A 22,026-nucleotide genomic window follows, 5' to 3' on the forward strand; every position below is an offset into this window, starting at 1 on the left:
AAAAAATGGAAAATCTCCAAATGAGCTTATCTCACTCTAATGTACACATAAACATAGAAAAACAGAAAACAAGTCCAAACAATGAAATAATTGCAACATTTTACACTGAGTGTCCAGAAGTAACATTGTCAAGATGTTATGTTAACTTTCTTAAGTTTATATCATGTGGCAGGAGAAAAAAATGGAAAATCTCCAAATGAGCTTAACTCACTCTAATGTACACATAAACATAGAAAAACAGAAAACAAGTCCAAACAATGAAATAAATGCAAAATTTTACACTGAGTTTCCAGAAGTAACATTGTAAAGATGTTATGTTCACTTTTCAAGGTTTATATCATGTGGCAGGAGAAAAAAATGGAAAATCTCCAAATGAGCTTATCTCACTCTAATGTGCACATAAACATAGAAACACAGAAAACAAGTCCAAACAATGAAATAATTGCAACATTTTACACTGAGTGTCCAGAAGTAACATTGTAAAGATGTTATGTTCACTTTTTAAGGTTTATATCATGTGGCAGGAGAAAAAAAGGGAAAATCTCCAAATGAGCTTAACTCACTCCAATGCGCACTTTAACATAGAAAAACAGAAAACAAGTCCAAACAATGAAAAAATTGTAAAATTTTACACTGAGTGTCCAGAAGTAACATTGTTAAGATGTTATGTTCACTTTTTAAGGTTTATATCATGTGGCAGGAGAAAAAAATGGAAAATCTCCAAATGAGCTTATCTCACTCTAATGTACACATAAACATAGAAACACAGAAAAAAAGTCCAAACAATGAAATAATTGCAACATTTTACACTGAGTGTCCATAAGTAACATTGTAACGATGTTATGTTCACTTTTTAAGGTTTATATCATGTGGCAGGAGAAAAAAAAGGAAAATCTCCAAAAGAGCTTAACTCACTCCACTGCGCACGTTAACATAGAAAAACAGAAAACAAGTCCAAACAATAAAATAATTACAAAATTTTACACTGCGTGTCCAGAAGTAACATTGTAAAGATGTTATGTTCACTTTTTTAAGTTTATATCATGTGGCAGGAGAAAAAAATGGAAAATCTCCAAATGAGCTTATCTCACTCTAATGTACAAACAAACATAGAAAAACAGAAAACATGTCCAAACAATGAAATAATTGCCAAATTTTACACTGAGTGTCCAGAAGTAACATTGTAAAGATGTTATGTTCACTTTTTAAGGTTTATATCATGTGGCAGGAGAAAAAAATGGAAAATCTCCAAATGAGCTTATCTCACTCTAATGTACACATAAACATAGAAAAACAGAAAACAAGTCCAAACAATGAAATAATTGCAACATTTTACACTGAGTGTCCAGAAGTAACATTGTCAAGATGTTATCATAACTTTCTTAAGTTTATATCATGTGGCAGGAGAAAAAAATGGAAAATCTCCAAATGAGCTTATCTCACTCTAATGTACACATAAACATAGAAAAACAGAAAACAAGTCCAAACAATGAAATAATTGCAAAATTTTACACTGAGTTTCCAGAAGTAACATTGTAAAGATGTTATGTTCACTTTTTAAGGTTTATATCATGTGGCAGGAGAAAAAAATGGAAAATCTCCAAATGAGCTTATCTCACTCTAATGTACACATAAACATAGAAACACAGAAAACAAGTCCAAACAATGAAATAATTGCAACATTTTACACTGAGTATCCAGAAGTAACATTGTCAAGATGTTATGTTCACTTTTTAAGGTTTATATCATGTGGCAGGAGAAAAAAAGGGAAAATCTCCAAATGAGCTTAACTCACTCCAATGCGCACTTTAACATAGAAAAACAGAAAACAAGTCCAAACAATGAAAAAATTGTAAAATTTTACACTGAGTGTCCAGAAGTAACATTGTAAAGATGTTATGTTCACTTTTTAAGGTTTATATCATGTGGCAGGAGAAAAAAATGGAAAATCTCCAAATGAGCTTATCTCACTCTAATGTACAAACAAACATAGAAAAACAGAAAACAAGTCCAAACAATGAAATAATTGCAAAATTTTACACTGAGTGTCCAGAAGTAACATTGTAAAGATGTTATGTTCACTTTTTTAAGTTTATATCATGTGGCAGGAGAAAAAAATGGAAAATCTCCAAATGAGCTTATCTCACTCTAATGTACAAACAAACATAGAAAAACAGAAAACAAGTCCAAACAATGAAATAATTGCAAAATTTTACACTGAGTGTCCAGAAGTAACATTGTAAAGATGTTATGTTCACTTTTTAAGGTTTATATCATGTGGCAGGAGAAAAAAATGGAAAATCTCCAAATTAGCTTATCTCACTCTAATGTACACATAAACATAGAAAAACAGAAAACAAGTCCAAACAATGAAATAATTGCAACATTTTACACTGAGTGTCCAGAAGTAACATTGTCAAGATGTTATGTTAACTTTCTTAAGTTTATATCATGTGGCAGGAGAAAAAAATGGAAAGTCTCCAAATGAGCTTAACTCACTCTAATGTACACATAAACATAGAAAAACAGAAAACAAGTCCAAACAATGAAATAATTGCAAAATTTTACACTGAGTTTCCAGAAGTAACATTGTAAAGATGTTATGTTCACTTTTCAAGGTTTATATCATGTGGCAGGAGAAAAAAATGGAAAATCTCCAAATGAGCTTATCTCACTCTAATGTACACATAAACATAGAAACACAGAAAACAAGTCCAAACAATGAAATAATTGCAACATTTTACACTGAGTGTCCAGAAGTAACATTGTAACGATGTTATGTTCACTTTTTAAGGTTTATATCATGTGGCAGGAGAAAAAAATGGAAAAACTCCAAATGAGCTTAACTCACTCCAATGCGCACTTTAACATAGAAAAACAGAAAACAAGTCCAAACAATGAAAAAATTGCAAAATTTTACACTGAGTGTCCAGAAGTAACATTGTAAAGATGTTATGTTCACTTTTCAAGGTTTATATCATGTGGCAGGAGAAAAAAATGGAAAATCTCCAAATGAGCTTATCTCACTCTAATGTGCACATAAACATAGAAACACAGAAAACAAGTCCAAACAATGAAATAATTGCAACATTTTACACTGAGTGTCCAGAAGTAACATTGTAAAGATGTTATGTTCACTTTTTAAGGTTTATATCATGTGGCAGGAGAAAAAAAGGGAAAATCTCCAAATGAGCTTAACTCACTCCAATGCGCACTTTAACATAGAAAAACAGAAAACAAGTCCAAACAATGAAATAATTGCAACATTTTACACTGAGTGTCCAGAAGTAACATTGTCAAGATGTTATGTTAACTTTCTTAAGTTTATATCATGTGGCAGGAGAAAAAAATGGAAAATCTCCAAATGAGCTTAACTCACTCTAATGTACACATAAACATAGAAAAACAGAAAACAAGTCCAAACAATGAAATAATTGCAAAATTTTACACTGAGTTTCCAGAAGTAACATTGTAAAGATGTTATGTTCACTTTTCAAGGTTTATATCATGTGGCAGGAGAAAAAAATGGAAAATCTCCAAATGAGCTTATCTCACTCTAATGTACACATAAACATAGAAACACAGAAAACAAGTCCAAACAATGAAATAATTGCAACATTTTACACTGAGTGTCCAGAAGTAACATTGTAACGATGTTATGTTCACTTTTTAAGGTTTATATCATGTGGCAGGAGAAAAAAATGGAAAATCTCCAAATGAGCTTAACTCACTCCAATGCGCACTTTAACATAGAAAAACAGAAAACAAGTCCAAACAATGAAAAAATTGTAAAATTTTACACTGAGTGTCCAGAAGTAACATTGTAAAGATGTTATGTTCACTTTTCAAGGTTTATATCATGTGGCAGGAGAAAAAAATGGAAAATCTCCAAATGAGCTTATCTCACTCTAATGTGCACATAAACATAGAAACACAGAAAACAAGTCCAAACAATGAAATAATTGCAACATTTTACACTGAGTGTCCAGAAGTAACATTGTAAAGATGTTATGTTCACTTTTTAAGGTTTATATCATGTGGCAGGAGAAAAAAAGGGAAAATCTCCAAATGAGCTTAACTCACTCCAATGCGCACTTTAACATAGAAAAACAGAAAACAAGTCCAAACAATGAAAAAATTGTAAAATTTTACACTGAGTGTCCAGAAGTAACATTGTAAAGATGTTATGTTCACTTTTCAAGGTTTATATCATGTGGCAGGAGAAAAAAATGGAAAATCTCCAAATGAGCTTATCTCACTCTAATGTACACATAAACATAGAAAAACAGAAAACAAGTCCAAACAATGAAATAATTGCAACATTTTACACTGAGTGTCCAGAAGTAACATTGTAAAGATGTTATGTTCACTTTTTAAGGTTTATATCATGTGGCAGAGAAAAAAAGGGAAAATCTCCAAATGAGCTTAACTCACTCCAATGCGCACTTTAACATAGAAAAACAGAAAACAAGTCCAAACAATGAAAAAATTGTAAAATTTTACACTGAGTGTCCAGAAGTAACATTGTAAAGATGTTATGTTCACTTTTTAAGGATTATATCATGTGGCAGGAGAAAAAAATGGAAAATCTCCAAATGAGCTTATCTCACTCTAATGTACAAACAAACATAGAAAAACAGAAAACAAGTCCAAACAATGAAATAATTGCAAAATTTTACACTGAGTGTCCAGAAGTAACATTGTAAAGATGTTATGTTCACTTTTTAAGGTTTATATCATGTGGCAGGAGAAAAAAATGGAAAATCTCCAAATGAGCTTATCTCACTCTAATGTACACATAAACATAGAAAAACAGAAAACAAGTCCAAACAATGAAATAATTGCAACATTTTACACTGAGTGTCCAGAAGTAACATTGTAAAGATGTTATGTTAACTTTCTTAAGTTTATATCATGTGGCAGGAGAAAAAAATGGAAAATCTCCAAATGAGCTTATCTCACTCTAATGTACACATAAACATAGAAACACAGAAAACAAGTCCAAACAATGAAATAATTGCAAAATTTTACACTGAGTGTCCAGAAGTAACATTGTAAAGATGTTATGTTCACTTTTCAAGGTTTATATCATGTGGCAGGAGAAAAAAATGGAAAATCTCCAAATGAGCTTATCTCACTCTAATGTGCACATAAACATAGAAACACAGAAAACAAGTCCAAACAATGAAATAATTGCAACATTTTACACTGAGTGTCCAGAAGTAACATTGTAAAGATGTTATGTTCACTTTTTAAGGTTTATATCATGTGGCAGGAGAAAAAAAGGGAAAATCTCCAAATGAGCTTAACTCACTCCAATGCGCACTTTAACATAGAAAAACAGAAAACAAGTCCAAACAATGAAATAATTGCAACATTTTACACTGAGTGTCCAGAAGTAACATTGTCAAGATGTTATGTTAACTTTCTTAAGTTTATATCATGTGGCAGGAGAAAAAAATGGAAAATCTCCAAATGAGCTTAACTCACTCTAATGTACACATAAACATAGAAAAACAGAATACAAGTCCAAACAATGAAATAATTGCAAAATTTTACACTGAGTTTCCAGAAGTAACATTGTAAAGATGTTATGTTCACTTTTCAAGGTTTATATCATGTGGCAGGAGAAAAAAATGGAAAATCTCCAAATGAGCTTATCTCACTCTAATGTACACATAAACATAGAAACACAGAAAACAAGTCCAAACAATGAAATAATTGCAACATTTTACACTGAGTGTCCAGAAGTAACATTGTAACGATGTTATGTTCACTTTTTAAGGTTTATATCATGTGGCAGGAGAAAAAAATGGAAAATCTCCAAATGAGCTTAACTCACTCCAATGCGCACTTTAACATAGAAAAACAGAAAACAAGTCCAAACAATGAAAAAATTGTAAAATTTTACACTGAGTGTCCAGAAGTAACATTGTAAAGATGTTATGTTCACTTTTCAAGGTTTATATCATGTGGCAGGAGAAAAAAATGGAAAATCTCCAAATGAGCTTATCTCACTCTAATGTGCACATAAACATAGAAACACAGAAAACAAGTCCAAACAATGAAATAATTGCAACATTTTACACTGAGTGTCCAGAAGTAACATTGTAAAGATGTTATGTTCACTTTTTAAGGTTTATATCATGTGGCAGGAGAAAAAAAGGGAAAATCTCCAAATGAGCTTAACTCACTCCAATGCGCACTTTAACATAGAAAAACAGAAAACAAGTCCAAACAATGAAAAAATTGTGAAATTTTACACTGAGTGTCCAGAAGTAACATTGTAAAGATGTTATGTTCACTTTTCAAGGTTTATATCATGTGGCAGGAGAAAAAAATGGAAAATCTCCAAATGAGCTTATCTCACTCTAATGTACACATAAACATAGAAAAACAGAAAACAAGTCCAAACAATGAAATAATTGCAACATTTTACACTGAGTGTCCAGAAGTAACATTGTAAAGATGTTATGTTCACTTTTTAAGGTTTATATCATGTGGCAGAGAAAAAAAGGGAAAATCTCCAAATGAGCTTAACTCACTCCAATGCGCACTTTAACATAGAAAAACAGAAAACAAGTCCAAACAATGAAAAAATTGTAAAATTTTACACTGAGTGTCCAGAAGTAACATTGTAAAGATGTTATGTTCACTTTTTAAGGATTATATCATGTGGCAGGAGAAAAAAATGGAAAATCTCCAAATGAGCTTATCTCACTCTAATGTACAAACAAACATAGAAAAACAGAAAACAAGTCCAAACAATGAAATAATTGCAAAATTTTACACTGAGTGTCCAGAAGTAACATTGTAAAGATGTTATGTTCACTTTTTAAGGTTTATATCATGTGGCAGGAGAAAAAAATGGAAAATCTCCAAATGAGCTTATCTCACTCTAATGTACACATAAACATAGAAAAACAGAAAACAAGTCCAAACAATGAAATAATTGCAACATTTTACACTGAGTGTCCAGAAGTAACATTGTAAAGATGTTATGTTAACTTTCTTAAGTTTATATCATGTGGCAGGAGAAAAAAATGGAAAATCTCCAAATGAGCTTATCTCACTCTAATGTACACATAAACATAGAAACACAGAAAACAAGTCCAAACAATGAAATAATTGCAACATTTTACACTGAGTGTCCAGAAGTAACATTGTAACGATGTTATGTTCACTTTTTAAGGTTTATATCATGTGGCAGGAGAAAAAAAAGGAAAATCTCCAAAAGAGCTTAACTCACTCCAATGCGCACGTTAACATAGAAAAACAGAAAACAAGTCCAAACAATAAAATAATTACAAAATTTTACACTGCGTGTCCAGAAGTAACATTGTAAAGATGTTATGTTCACTTTTTTAAGTTTATATCATGTGGCAGGAGAAAAAAATGGAAAATCTCCAAATGAGCTTATCTCACTCTAATGTGCACATAAACATAGAAACACAGAAAACAAGTCCAAACAATGAAATAATTGCAACATTTTACACTGAGTGTCCAGAAGTAACATTGTAACGATGTTATGTTCACTTTTTAAGGTTTATATCATGTGGCAGGAGAAAAAAAAGGAAAATCTCCAAAAGAGCTTAACTCACTCCAATGCGCACGTTAACATAGAAAAACAGAAAACAAGTCCAAACAATAAAATAATTACAAAATTTTACACTGCGTGTCCAGAAGTAACATTGTAAAGATGTTATGTTCACTTTTTTAAGTTTATATCATGTGGCAGGAGAAAAAAATGGAAAATCTCCAAATGAGCTTATCTCACTCTAATGTACACATAAACATAGAAAAACAGAAAACAAGTCCAAACAATGAAATAATTGCAACATTTTACACTGAGTGTCCAGAAGTAACATTGTCAAGATGTTATGTTAACTTTCTTAAGTTTATATCATGTGGCAGGAGAAAAAAATGGAAAATCTCCAAATGAGCTTAACTCACTCTAATGTACACATAAACATAGAAAAACAGAAAACAAGTCCAAACAATGAAATAATTGCAAGATTTTACACTGAGTGTCCAGAAGTAACATTGTAACGATGTTATGTTCACTTTTTAAGGTTTATATCATGTGGCAGGAGAAAAAAATGGAAAATCTCCAAATGAGCTTAACTCACTCTAATGTACACATAAACATAGAAAAACAGAAAACAAGTCCAAACAATGAAATAATTGCAAAATTTTACACTGAGTTTCCAGAAGTAACATTGTAAAGATGTTATGTTCACTTTTCAAGGTTTATATCATGTGGCAGGAGAAAAAAATGGAAAATCTCCAAATGAGCTTATCTCACTCTAATGTACACATAAACATAGAAACACAGAAAACAAGTCCAAACAATGAAATAATTGCAACATTTTACACTGAGTGTCCAGAAGTAACATTGTAACGATGTTATGTTCACTTTTTAAGGTTTATATCATGTGGCAGGAGAAAAAAATGGAAAATCTCCAAATGAGCTTAACTCACTCCAATGCGCACTTTAACATAGAAAAACAGAAAACAAGTCCAAACAATGAAAAAATTGTAAAATTTTACACTGAGTGTCCAGAAGTAACATTGTAAAGATGTTATGTTCACTTTTCAAGGTTTATATCATGTGGCAGGAGAAAAAAATGGAAAATCTCCAAATGAGCTTATCTCACTCTAATGTGCACATAAACATAGAAACACAGAAAACAAGTCCAAACAATGAAATAATTGCAACATTTTACACTGAGTGTCCAGAAGTAACATTGTAAAGATGTTATGTTCACTTTTTAAGGTTTATATCATGTGGCAGGAGAAAAAAAGGGAAAATCTCCAAATGAGCTTAACTCACTCCAATGCGCACTTTAACATAGAAAAACAGAAAACAAGTCCAAACAATGAAAAAATTGTAAAATTTTACACTGAGTGTCCAGAAGTAACATTGTAAAGATGTTATGTTCACTTTTCAAGGTTTATATCATGTGGCAGGAGAAAAAAATGGAAAATCTCCAAATGAGCTTATCTCACTCTAATGTACACATAAACATAGAAAAACAGAAAACAAGTCCAAACAATGAAATAATTGCAACATTTTACACTGAGTGTCCAGAAGTAACATTGTAAAGATGTTATGTTCACTTTTTAAGGTTTATATCATGTGGCAGAGAAAAAAAGGGAAAATCTCCAAATGAGCTTAACTCACTCCAATGCGCACTTTAACATAGAAAAACAGAAAACAAGTCCAAACAATGAAAAAATTGTAAAATTTTACACTGAGTGTCCAGAAGTAACATTGTAAAGATGTTATGTTCACTTTTTAAGGATTATATCATGTGGCAGGAGAAAAAAATGGAAAATCTCCAAATGAGCTTATCTCACTCTAATGTACAAACAAACATAGAAAAACAGAAAACAAGTCCAAACAATGAAATAATTGCAAAATTTTACACTGAGTGTCCAGAAGTAACATTGTAAAGATGTTATGTTCACTTTTTAAGGTTTATATCATGTGGCAGGAGAAAAAAATGGAAAATCTCCAAATGAGCTTATCTCACTCTAATGTACACATAAACATAGAAAAACAGAAAACAAGTCCAAACAATGAAATAATTGCAACATTTTACACTGAGTGTCCAGAAGTAACATTGTAAAGATGTTATGTTAACTTTCTTAAGTTTATATCATGTGGCAGGAGAAAAAAATGGAAAATCTCCAAATGAGCTTATCTCACTCTAATGTACACATAAACATAGAAACACAGAAAACAAGTCCAAACAATGAAATAATTGCAACATTTTACACTGAGTGTCCAGAAGTAACATTGTAACGATGTTATGTTCACTTTTTAAGGTTTATATCATGTGGCAGGAGAAAAAAAAGGAAAATCTCCAAAAGAGCTTAACTCACTCCAATGCGCACGTTAACATAGAAAAACAGAAAACAAGTCCAAACAATAAAATAATTATAAAATTTTACACTGCGTGTCCAGAAGTAACATTGTAAAGATGTTATGTTCACTTTTTTAAGTTTATATCATGTGGCAGGAGAAAAAAATGGAAAATCTCCAAATGAGCTTATCTCACTCTAATGTGCACATAAACATAGAAACACAGAAAACAAGTCCAAACAATGAAATAATTGCAACATTTTACACTGAGTGTCCAGAAGTAACATTGTAACGATGTTATGTTCACTTTTTAAGGTTTATATCATGTGGCAGGAGAAAAAAAAGGAAAATCTCCAAAAGAGCTTAACTCACTCCAATGCGCACGTTAACATAGAAAAACAGAAAACAAGTCCAAACAATAAAATAATTACAAAATTTTACACTGCGTGTCCAGAAGTAACATTGTAAAGATGTTATGTTCACTTTTTTAAGTTTATATCATGTGGCAGGAGAAAAAAATGGAAAATCTCCAAATGAGCTTATCTCACTCTAATGTACACATAAACATAGAAAAACAGAAAACAAGTCCAAACAATGAAATAATTGCAACATTTTACACTGAGTGTCCAGAAGTAACATTGTCAAGATGTTATGTTAACTTTCTTAAGTTTATATCATGTGGCAGGAGAAAAAAATGGAAAATCTCCAAATGAGCTTAACTCACTCTAATGTACACATAAACATAGAAAAACAGAAAACAAGTCCAAACAATGAAATAATTGCAAGATTTTACACTGAGTGTCCAGAAGTAACATTGTAACGATGTTATGTTCACTTTTTAAGGTTTATATCATGTGGCAGGAGAAAAAAATGGAAAATCTCCAAATGAGCTTAACTCACTCCAATGCGCACTTTAACATAGAAAAACAGAAAACAAGTCCAAACAATGAAAAAATTGTAAAATTTTACATTGAGTGTCCAGAAGTAACATTGTAAAGATGTTATGTTCACTTTTCAAGGTTTATATCATGTGGCAGGAGAAAAAAATGGAAAATCTCCAAATGAGCTTATCTCACTCTAATGTGCACATAAACATAGAAACACAGAAAACAAGTCCAAACAATGAAATAATTGCAACATTTTACACTGAGTGTCCAGAAGTAACATTGTAAAGATGTTATGTTCACTTTTTAAGGTTTATATCATGTGGCAGGAGAAAAAAAGGGAAAATCTCCAAATGAGCTTAACTCACTCCAATGCGCACTTTAACATAGAAAAACAGAAAACAAGTCCAAACAATGAAATAATTGCAACATTTTACACTGAGTGTCCAGAAGTAACATAGAAAAACAGAAAACAAGTCCAAACAATGAAATAATTGCAACATTTTACACTGAGTGTCCAGAAGTAACATTGTCAAGATGTTATGTTAACTTTCTTAAGTTTATATCATGTGGCAGGAGAAAAAAATGGAAAATCTCCAAATGAGCTTAACTCACTCTAATGTACACATAAACATAGAAAAACAGAAAACAAGTCCAAACAATGAAATAATTGCAAAATTTTACACTGAGTTTCCAGAAGTAACATTGTAAAGATGTTATGTTCACTTTTCAAGGTTTATATCATGTGGCAGGAGAAAAAAATGGAAAATCTCCAAATGAGCTTATCTCACTCTAATGTGCACATAAACATAGAAACACAGAAAACAAGTCCAAACAATGAAATAATTGCAACATTTTACACTGAGTGTCCAGAAGTAACATTGTAAAGATGTTATGTTCACTTTTTAAGGTTTATATCATGTGGCAGGAGAAAAAAAGGGAAAATCTCCAAATGAGCTTAACTCACTCCAATGCGCACTTTAACATAGAAAAACAGAAAACAAGTCCAAACAATGAAAAAATTGTAAAATTTTACACTGAGTGTCCAGAAGTAACATTGTAAAGATGTTATGTTCACTTTTTAAGGTTTATATCATGTGGCAGGAGAAAAAAATGGAAAATCTCCAAATGAGCTTATCTCACTCTAATGTACACATAAACATAGAAACACAGAAAACAAGTCCAAACAATGAAATAATTGCAACATTTTACACTGAGTGTCCAGAAGTAACATTGTAACGATGTTATGTTCACTTTTTAAGGTTTATATCATGTGGCAGGAGAAAAAAAAGGAAAATCTCCAAAAGAGCTTAACTCACTCCAATGCGCACGTTAACATAGAAAAACAGAAAACAAGTCCAAACAATAAAATAATTACAAAATTTTACACTGCGTGTCCAGAAGTAACATTGTAAAGATGTTATGTTCACTTTTTTAAGTTTATATCATGTGGCAGGAGAAAAAAATGGAAAATCTCCAAATGAGCTTATCTCACTCTAATGTACAAACAAACATAGAAAAACAGAAAACAAGTCCAAACAATGAAATAATTGCAAAATTTTACACTGAGTGTCCAGAAGTAACATTGTAAAGATGTTATGTTCACTTTTTAAGGTTTATATCATGTGGCAGGAGAAAAAAATGGAAAATCTCCAAATGAGCTTATCTCACTCTAATGTACACATAAACATAGAAAAACAGAAAACAAGTCCAAACAATGAAATAATTGCAACATTTTACACTGAGTGTCCAGAAGTAACATTGTCAAGATGTTATGTTAACTTTCTTAAGTTTATATCATGTGGCAGGAGAAAAAAATGGAAAATCTCCAAATGAGCTTAACTCACTCTAATGTACACATAAACATAGAAAAACAGAAAACAAGTCCAAACAATGAAATAATTGCAAAATTTTACACTGAGTGTCCAGAAGTAACATTGTAAAGATGTTATGTTCACTTTTCAAGGTTTATATCATGTGGCAGGAGAAAAAAATGGAAAATCTCCAAATGAGCTTATCTCACTCTAATGTACACATAAACATAGAAACACAGAAAACGAGTCCAAACAATGAAATAATTGCAACATTTTACACTGAGTGTCCAGAAGTAACATTGTAACGATGTTATGTTCACTTTTTAAGGTTTATATCATGTGGCAGGAGAAAAAAATGGAAAATCTCCAAATGAGCTTAACTCACTCCAATGCGCACTTTAACATAGAAAAACAGAAAACAAGTCCAAACAATGAAAAAATTGTAAAATTTTACACTGAGTGTCCAGAAGTAACATTGTAAAGATGTTATGTTCACTTTTCAAGGTATATATCATGTGGCAGGAGAAAAAAATGGAAAATCTCCAAATGAGCTTATCTCACTCTAATGTGCACATAAACATAGAAACACAGAAAACAAGTCCAAACAATGAAATAATTGCAACATTTTACACTGAGTGTCCAGAAGTAACATTGTAAAGATGTTATGTTCACTTTTTAAGGTTTATATCATGTGGCAGGAGAAAAAAAGGGAAAATCTCCAAATGAGCTTAACTCACTCCAATGCGCACTTTAACATAGAAAAACAGAAAACAAGTCCAAACAATGAAAAAATTGTAAAATTTTACACTGAGTGTCCAGAAGTAACATTGTCAAGATGTTATGTTAACTTTCTTAAGTTTATATCATGTGGCAGGAGAAAAAAATGGAAAATCTCCAAATGAGCTTAACTCACTCTAATGTACACATAAACATAGAAAAACAGAAAACAAGTCCAAACAATGAAATAATTGCAAAATTTTACACTGAGTTTCCAGAAGTAACATTGTAAAGATGTTATGTTCACTTTTCAAGGTTTATATCATGTGGCAGGAGAAAAAAATGGAAAATCTCCAAATGAGCTTATCTCACTCTAATGTACACATAAACATAGAAACACAGAAAACAAGTCCAAACAATGAAATAATTGCAACATTTTACACTGAGTGTCCAGAAGTAACATTGCAACGATGTTATGTTCACTTTTTAAGGTTTATATCATGTGGCAGGAGAAAAAAATGGAAAATCTCCAAATGAGCTTAACTCACTCCAATGCGCACTTTAACATAGAAAAACAGAAAACAAGTCCAAACAATGAAAAAATTGTAAAATTTTACACTGAGTGTCCAGAAGTAACATTGTAAAGATGTTATGTTCACTTTTCAAGGTTTATATCATGTGGCAGGAGAAAAAAATGGAAAATCTCCAAATGAGCTTATCTCACTCTAATGTGCACATAAACATAGAAACACAGAAAACAAGTCCAAACAATGAAATAATTGCAACATTTTACACTGAGTGTCCAGAAGTAACATTGTAAAGATGTTATGTTCACTTTTTAAGGTTTATATCATGTGGCAGGAGAAAAAAAGGGAAATCTCCAAATGAGCTTAACTCACTCCAATGCGCACTTTAACATAGAAAAACAGAAAACAAGTCCAAACAATGAAAAAATTGTAAAATTTTACACTGAGTGTCCAGAAGTAACATTGTAAAGATGTTATGTTCACTTTTTAAGGTTTATATCATGTGGCAGGAGAAAAAAATGGAAAATCTCCAAATGAGCTTATCTCACTCTAATGTACACATAAACATAGAAACACAGAAAACAAGTCCAAACAATGAAATAATTGCAACATTTTACACTGAGTGTCCAGAAGTAACATTGTAACGATGTTATGTTCACTTTTTAAGGTTTATATCATGTGGCAGGAGAAAAAAAAGGAAAATCTCCAAAAGAGCTTAACTCACTCCAATGCGCACGTTAACATAGAAAAACAGAAAACAAGTCCAAACAATAAAATAATTACAAAATTTTACACTGCGTGTCCAGAAGTAACATTGTAAAGATGTTATGTTCACTTTTTTAAGTTTATATCATGTGGCAGGAGAAAAAAATGGAAAATCTCCAAATGAGCTTATCTCACTCTAATGTACAAACAAACATAGAAAAACAGAAAACAAGTCCAAACAATGAAATAATTGCAAAATTTTATACTGAGTGTCCAGAAGTAACATTGTAAAGATGTTATGTTCACTTTTTAAGGTTTATATCATGTGGCAGGAGAAAAAAATGGAAAATCTCCAAATGAGCTTATCTCACTCTAATGTACACATAAACATAGAAAAACAGAAAACAAGTCCAAACAATGAAATAATTGCAACATTTTACACTGAGTGTCCAGAAGTAACATTGTCAAGATGTTATGTTAACTTTCTTAAGTTTATATCATGTGGCAGGAGAAAAAAATGGAAAATCTCCAAATGAGCTTAACTCACTCTAATGTACACATAAACATAGAAAAACAGAAAACAAGTCCAAACAATGAAATAATTGCAAAATTTTACACTGAGTTTCCAGAAGTAACATTGTAAAGATGTTATGTTCACTTTTCAAGGTTTATATCATGTGGCAGGAGAAAAAAATGGAAAATCTCCAAATGAGCTTATCTCACTCTAATGTACACATAAACATAGAAACACAGAAAACAAGTCCAAACAATGAAATAATTGCAACATTTTACACTGAGTGTCCAGAAGTAACATTGTAACGATGTTATGTTCACTTTTCAAGGTTTATATCATGTGGCAGGAGAAAAAAATGGAAAATCTCCAAATGAGCTTATCTCACTCTAATGTACACATAAACATAGAAACACAGAAAACAAGTCCAAACAATGAAATAATTGCAACATTTTACACTGAGTGTCCAGAAGTAACATTGTAACGATGTTATGTTCACTTTTTAAGGTTTATATCATGTGGCAGGAGAAAAAAAGGGAAAATCTCCAAATGAGCTTAACTCACTCCAATGCGCACTTTAACATAGAAAAACAGAAAACAAGTCCAAACAATGAAAAAATTGTAAAATTTTACACTGAGTGTCCAGAAGTAACATTGTAAAGATGTTATGTTCACTTTTCAAGGTTTATATCATGTGGCAGGAGAAAAAAATGGAAAATCTCCAAATGAGCTTATCTCTCTCTAATGTGCACATAAACATAGAAACACAGAAAACAAGTCCAAACAATGAAATAATTGCAACATTTTACACTGAGTGTCCAGAAGTAACATTGTAAAGATGTTATGTTCACTTTTTAAGGTTTATATCATGTGGCAGGAGAAAAAAAGGGAAAATCTCCAAATGAGCTTAACTCACTCCAATGCGCACTTTAACATAGAAAAACAGAAAACAAGTCCAAACAATGAAAAAATTGTAAAATTTTACACTGAGTGTCCAGAAGTAACATTGTAAAGATGTTATGTTCACTTTTTAAGGTTTATATCATGTGGCAGGAGAAAAAAATGGAAAATCTCCAAATGAGCTTATCTCACTCTAATGTACACATAAACATAGAAACACAGAAAACAAGTCCAAACAATGAAATAATTGCAACATTTTACACTGAGTGTCCAGAAGTTACATTGTAACGATGTTATGTTCACTTTTTAAGGTTTATATCATGTGGCAGGAGAAAAAAAAGGAAAATCTCCAAAAGAGCTTAACTCAGTCCACTGCGCACGTTAACATAGAAAAACAGAAAACAAGTCCAAACAATAAAATAATTACAAAATTTTACACTGCGTGTCCAGAAGTAACATTGTAAAGATGTTATGTTCACTTTTTTAAGTTTATATCATGTGGCAGGAGAAAAAAATGGAAAATCTCCAAATGAGCTTATCTCACTCTAATGTACAAACAAACATAGAAAAACAGAAAACAAGTCCAAACAATGAAATAATTGCAAAATTTTACACTGAGTGTCCAGAAGTAACATTGTAAAGATGTTATGTTCACTTTTTAAGGTTTATATCATGTGGCAGGAGAAAAAAATGGAAAATCTCCAAATGAGCTTATCTCACTCTAATGTACACATAAACATAGAAAAACAGAAAACAAGTCCAAACAATGAAATAATTGCAACATTTTACACTGAGTGTCCAGAAGTAACATTGTCAAGATGTTATCATAACTTTCTTAAGTTTATATCATGTGGCAGGAGAAAAAAATGGAAAATCTCCAAATGAGCTTATCTCACTCTAATGTACACATAAACATAGAAAAACAGAAAACAAGTCCAAACAATGAAATAATTGCAAAATTTTGCACTGAGTTTCCAGAAGTAACATTGTAAAGATGTTATGTTCACTTTTTAAGGTTTATATCATGTGGCAGGAGAAAAAAATGGAAAATCTCCAAATGAGCTTATCTCACTCTAATGTACACATAAACATAGAAACACAGAAAACAAGTCCAAACAATGAAATAATTGCAACATTTTACACTGAGTATCCAGAAGTAACATTGTCAAGATGTTATGTTAACTTTCTTAAGTTTATATCATGTGGCAGGAGAAAAAAATGGAAAATCTCCAAATGAGCTTAACTCACTCTAATGTACACATAAACATAGAAAAACAGAAAACAAGTCCAAACAATGAAATAATTGCAACATTTTACACTGAGTGTCCAGAAGTAACATTGTCAAGATGTTATGTTAACTTTCTTAAGTTTATATCATGTGGCAGGAGAAAAAAATGGAAAATCTCCAAATGAGCTTAACTCACTCTAATGTACAAACAAACATAGAAAAACAGAAAACAAGTCCAAACAATGAAATAATTGCAAAATTTTACACTGAGTGTCCAGAAGTAACATTGTAAAGATGTTATGTTCACTTTTTAAGGTTTATATCATGTGGCAGGAGAAAAAAATGGAAAATCTCCAAATGAGCTTATCTCACTCTAATGTACACATAAACATAGAAAAACAGAAAACAAGTCCAAACAATGAAATAATTGCAACATTTTACACTGAGTGTCCAGAAGTAACATTGTCAAGATGTTGTTAACTTTCTTAAGTTTATATCATGTGGCAGGAGAAAAAAATGGAAAATCTCCAAATGAGCTTAACTCACTCTAATGTACACATAAACATAGAAAAACAGAAAACAAGTCCAAACAATGAAATAATTGCAAAATTTTACACTGAGTTTCCAGAAGTAACATTGTAAAGATGTTATGTTCACTTTTCAAGGTTTATATCATGTGGCAGGAGAAAAAAATGGAAAATCTCCAAATGAGCTTATCTCACTCTAATGTACACATAAACATAGAAACACAGAAAACAAGTCCAAACAATGAAATAATTGCAACATTTTACACTGAGTGTCCAGAAGTAACATTGTAACGATGTTATGTTCACTTTTTAAGGTTTATATCATGTGGCAGGAGAAAAAAATGGAAAATCTCCAAATGAGCTTAACTCACTCCAATGCGCACTTTAACATAGAAAAACAGAAAACAAGTCCAAACAATGAAAAAATTGTAAAATTTTACACTGAGTGTCCAGAAGTAACATTGTAAAGATGTTGTGTTCACTTTTCAAGGTTTATATCATGTGGCAGGAGAAAAAAATGGAAAATCTCCAAATGAGCTTATCTCACTCTAATGTGCACATAAACATAGAAACACAGAAAACAAGTCCAAACAATGAAATAATTGCAACATTTTACACTGAGTGTCCAGAAGTAACATTGTAAAGATGTTATGTTCACTTTTTAAGGTTTATATCATGTGGCAGGAGAAAAAAAGGGAAAATCTCCAAATGAGCTTAACTCACTCCAATGCGCACTTTAACATAGAAAAACAGAAAACAAGTCCAAACAATGAAAAAATTGTAAAATTTTACACTGAGTGTCCAGAAGTAACATTGTAAAGATGTTATGTTCACTTTTTAAGGTTTATATCATGTGGCAGGAGAAAAAAATGGAAAATCTCCAAATGAGCTTATCTCACTCTAATGTACAAACAAACATAGAAAAACAGAAAACAAGTCCAAACAATGAAATAATTGCAAAATTTTACACTGAGTGTCCAGAAGTAACATTGTAAAGATGTTATGTTCACTTTTTAAGGTTTATATCATGTGGCAGGAGAAAAAAATGGAAAATCTCCAAATGAGCTTATCTCACTCTAATGTACACATAAACATAGAAACACAGAAAACAAGTCCAAACAATGAAATAATTGCAACATTTTACACTGAGTGTCCAGAAGTAACATTGTAACGATGTTATGTTCACTTTTTAAGGTTTATATCATGTGGCAGGAGAAAAAAAGGGAAAATCTCCAAATGAGCTTATCTCACTCTAATGTACACATAAACATAGAAAAACAGAAAACAAGTCCAAACAATGAAATAATTGCAACATTTTACACTGAGTGTCCAGAAGTAACATTGTCAAGATGTTATGTTAACTTTCTTAAGTTTATATCATGTGGCAGGAGAAAAAAATGGAAAATCTCCAAATGAGCTTAACTCACTCTAATGTACACATAAACATAGAAAAACAGAAAACAAGTCCAAACAATGAAATAATTGCAAAATATTACACTGAGTTTCCAGAAGTAACATTGTAAAGATGTTATGTTCACTTTTCAAGGTTTATATCATGTGGCAGGAGAAAAAAATGGAAAATCTCCAAATGAGCTTATCTCACTCTAATGTACACATAAACATAGAAACACAGAAAACAAGTCCAAACAATGAAATAATTGCAACATTTTACACTGAGTGTCCAGAAGTAACATTGTAAAGATGTTATGTTCACTTTTTAAGGTTTATATCATGTGGCAGGAGAAAAAAATGGAAAATCTCCAAATGAGCTTAACTCACTCCAATGCGCACTTTAACATAGAAAAACAGAAAACAAGTCCAAACAATGAAAAAATTGTAAAATTTTATACTGAGTGTCCAGAAGTAACATTGTAAAGATGTTATGTTCACTTTTTAAGGTTTATATCATGTGGCAGGAGAAAAAAATGGAAAATCTCCAAATGAGCTTATCTCACTCTAATGTACAAACAAACATAGAAAAACAGAAAACAAGTCCAAACAATGAAATAATTGCAAAATTTTACACTGAGTGTCCAGAAGTAACATTGTAAAGATGTTATGTTCACTTTTTAAGGTTTATATCATGTGGCAGGAGAAAAAAATGGAAAATCTCCAAATGAGCTTATCTCACTCTAATGTACACATAAACATAGAAAAACAGAAAACAAGTCCAAACAATGAAATAATTGCAACATTTTACACTGAGTGTCCAGAAGTAACATTGTCAAGATGTTATGTTAACTTTCTTAAGTTTATATCATGTGGCAGGAGAAAAAAATGGAAAATCTCCAAATGAGCTTAACTCACTCTAATGTACACATAAACATAGAAAAACAGAAAACAAGTCCAAACAATGAAATAATTGCAAAATTTTACACTGAGTTTCCAGAAGTAACATTGTAAAGATGTTATGTTCACTTTTTAAGGTTTATATCATGTGGCAGGAGAAAAAAATGGAAAATCTCCAAATGAGCTTATCTCACTCTAATGTACACATAAACATAGAAACACAGAAAACAAGTCCAAACAATGAAATAATTGCAACATTTTACACTGAGTGTCCAGAAGTAACATTGTAACGATGTTATGTTCACTTTTTAAGGTTTATATCATGTGGCAGGAGAAAAAAATGGAAAATCTCCAAATGAGCTTATCTCACTCTAATGTACACATCAACATAGAAAAACAGAAAACAAGTCCAAACAATGAAATAATTGCAACATTTTACACTGAGTGTCCAGAAGTAACATTGTCAAGATGTTATGTTAACTTTCTTAAGTTTATATCATGTGGCAGGAGAAAAAAATGGAAAATCTCCAAATGAGCTTAACTCACTCTAATGTACACATAAACATAGAAAAACAGAACACAAGTCCAAACAATGAAATAATTGCAAAATTTTACACTGAGTTTCCAGAAGTAACATTGTAAAGATGTTATGTTCACTTTTTAAGGTTTATATCATGTGGCAGGAGAAAAAAATGGAAAATCTCCAAATGAGCTTATCTCACTCTAATGTACACATAAACATAGAAACACAGAAAACAAGTCCAAACAATGAAATAATTGCAACATTTTACACTGAGTGTCCAGAAGTAACATTGTAACGATGTTATGTTCACTTTTTAAGGTTTATATCATGTGGCAGGAGAAAAAAATGGAAAATCTCCAAATGAGCTTAACTCACTCCAATGCGCACTTTAACATAGAAAAACAGAAAACAAGTCCAAACAATGAAAAAATTGTAAAATTTTACACTGAGTGTCCAGAAGTAACATTGTAAAGACGTTATGTTCACTTTTCAAGGTTTATATCATGTGGCAGGAGAAAAAAATGGAAAATCTCCAAATGAGCTTATCTCACTCTAATGTGCACATAAACATAGAAACACAGAAAACAAGTCCAAACAATGAAATAATTGCAACATTTTACACTGAGTGTCCAGAAGTAACATTGTAAAGATGTTATGTTCACTTTTTAAGGTTTATATCATGTGGCAGGAGAAAAAAAGGGAAAATCTCCAAATGAGCTTAACTCACTCCAATGCGCACTTTAACATAGAAAAACAGAAAACAAGTCCAAACAATGAAAAAATTGTAAAATTTTACACTGAGTGTCCAGAAGTAACATTGTAAAGATGTTATGTTCAATTTTTAAGGTTTATATCATGTGGCAGGAGAAAAAAATGGAAAATCTCCAAATGAGCTTATCTCACTCTAATGTACAAACAAACATAGAAAAACAGAAAACAAGTCCAAACAATGAAATAATTGCAAAATTTTACACTGAGTGTCCAGAAGTAACATTGTAAAGATGTTATGTTCACTTTTTAAGGTTTATATCATGTGGCAGGAGAAAAAAATGGAAAATCTCCAAATGAGCTTATCTCACTCTAATGTACACATAAACATAGAAACACAGAAAACAAGTCCAAACAATGAAATAATTGCAACATTTTACACTGAGTGTCCAGAAGTAACATTGTAACGATGTTATGTTCACTTTTTAAGGTTTATATCATGTGGCAGGAGAAAAAAATGGAAAATCTCCAAATGAGCTTATCTCACTCTAATGTACACATCAACATAGAAAAACAGAAAACAAGTCCAAACAATGAAATAATTGCAACATTTTACACTGAGTGTCCAGAAGTAACATTGTCAAGATGTTATGTTAACTTTCTTAAGTTTATATCATGTGGCAGGAGAAAAAAATGGAAAATCTCCAAATGAGCTTAACTCACTCTAATGTACACATAAACATAGAAAAACAGAACACAAGTCCAAACAATGAAATAATTGCAAAATTTTACACTGAGTTTCCAGAAGTAACATTGTAAAGATGT

This window comes from Microchirus variegatus (genome assembly GCF_963457635.1).
Source record: "Microchirus variegatus genome assembly, chromosome: 22".
NCBI classification, from domain to species: domain Eukaryota; kingdom Metazoa; phylum Chordata; class Actinopteri; order Pleuronectiformes; family Soleidae; genus Microchirus; species Microchirus variegatus.